Below are 2,149 nucleotides of genomic sequence, written 5' to 3'. Positions count from 1 at the left end.
GATCGCGCGCAGAAGCGTTCAAGAGAACGGGGTTGATGGAGTCGTACTCGTCGTGATTCAAATCACCGATGATCCCAGCGCCGAACGGACGGCACCTCCGCGTTCAACACACGTACGGAGCAGCAACGTCTCCTCCTTCTTGATCTAGCAAGGGGGGAGGAGAGGTTGATGGAGATCCAACAGCACGACGGCGTGGTGGTGGAAGCAGCGGGATTCCAACAGGGCTTCGCCAAGCGCTGCGGGAGGAGGTAGATGTGTCATGGGAGGGAGAAGGAGGCGCCAGGCCTTAGGTATGGTTGCCCTCCCTTCCCCCCACTATATATAGGGCCAAGGGAGAGGGGGAGGGCGCAGCCTTGCCCCTTCCTCCAAGGAAGGGTGCGGCCAAGGGGGGAAGGAGTCCATCCTCCCCAAGGCACCTCGGAGGTGCCTTCCCCTTTTAGGACTCTTCCCTTTTTCTCTTCTCTTGGCGCATGGGCCTCTTGGGGCTGGTGCCCTTGGCCCATATAGGCCAAGGCGCACCCCCTACAGCCCATGTGGCCCCCCGGGGCAGGTGGCCCCACCCGGTGGACCCCCGGGACCCTTCCGGTGGTCCCGGTACAATACCGGTGACCCCGAAACTTGTCCCGATGGCCGAAATAGCACTTCCTATATATAATTCTTTACCTCCGGACCATTCCGGAACTCCTCGTGACGTCCGGGATCTCATCCGGGACTCCTAACAACTTTCGGGTTACCGCATACTAATATCTCTATAACCCTAGCGTCACCGAACCTTAAGTGTGTAGACCCTACGGGTTCGGGAGACATGCAGACATGACCGAGACGTTCTCCGGTCAATAACCAACAGTGGGATCTAGATACCCATGTTGGCTCCCACATGTTCCATGATGATCTCATCGGATGAACCACGATGTCAAGGACTTAATCAATCCCGTATACAATTCCCTTTGTCTAGCGGTACGATACTTGCCCGAGATTCGATCGTCGGTATCCCGATACCTTGTTCAATCTCGTTACCGGCAAGTCTCTTTACTCGTTCCGTAACACATCATCCCGTGATAAACTCCTTGATCACATTGTGCACATTATTATGATGTCCTACCGAGTGGGCCCAGAGATACCTCTCCGTTTACACGAAGTGACAAATCCCAGTCTCGATTCATGCCAACCCAACAGACACTTTCGGAGATACCTGTAGTGTACCTTTATAGCCACCCAGTTACGTTGTGACGTTTGGCACACCCAAAGCACTCCTACGGTATCCGGGAGTTGCACAATCTCATGGTCTAAGGAAATGATACTTGACATTAGAAAAAGCTTTAGCATACGAACTACACGATCTAGTGCCATGCTTAGGATTGGGTCTTGTCCATCACATCATTCTCCTAATGATGTGATCCCGTTATCAATGACATCCAATGTCCATGGTCAGGAAACCGTAACCATCTATTGATCAGCGAGCTAGTCAACTAGAGGCTTACTAGGGACATGGTGTTGTCTATGTATCCACACATGTATCTGAGTTTCCTATCAATACAATTCTAGCATGGATAATAAACGATTATCATGAACAAGGAAATATAATAATAACTAATTTATTATTGCCTCTAGGGCATATTTCCAACAAAACTGGGGGCATTGCGGGAGTCTGGATATCTGCACGAACAACAAAAAGCCGTCACTTACCATCTCTACTCTGCGTCCACCCATGATGCCTACTCCCTCCGTCCGCAAATAAGTGTACATCTAGCTTTCGTTCTAAGTCAAAGTTTTAAAATTTTGACCAATTTTATAAAAAAATAGTACTAACATATATGACATCAAATTGGTATATTATCAAAGTAGTGATGCTAATTTAGTGTCATAAATGCTGCTACTTTTCCCTAGAAATTTGGTACTACCTCCGTCTCGGTGAATAAGTCATTCGCGTAGTTCTAGGTCTACGATCTAACTATCTAAATATGTATTATATGTGACAATATATATATATTTAGAAACTACATCCGTGTAGAAATCTAGTGATATACTTTTCATGACATATAACACATATTTAATTCTTCAAATCGATGACCTAGAACTACGCGAATGACTTATTCACCTAGACGGAGGTAGTAAAGTTTTTAAAACTTTGACTTAAGACAAAAGCTAG

Source organism: Triticum urartu, chromosome 4A (assembly GCF_056163025.1).
Source record: "Triticum urartu cultivar PI428250 chromosome 4A, HENAU_Tu73, whole genome shotgun sequence".
Taxonomy (NCBI): Eukaryota; Viridiplantae; Streptophyta; class Magnoliopsida; order Poales; family Poaceae; genus Triticum; species Triticum urartu.
The sequence above is the reverse complement of the archived record's forward strand: the minus strand, read 5'-3'. Positions refer to the sequence as shown.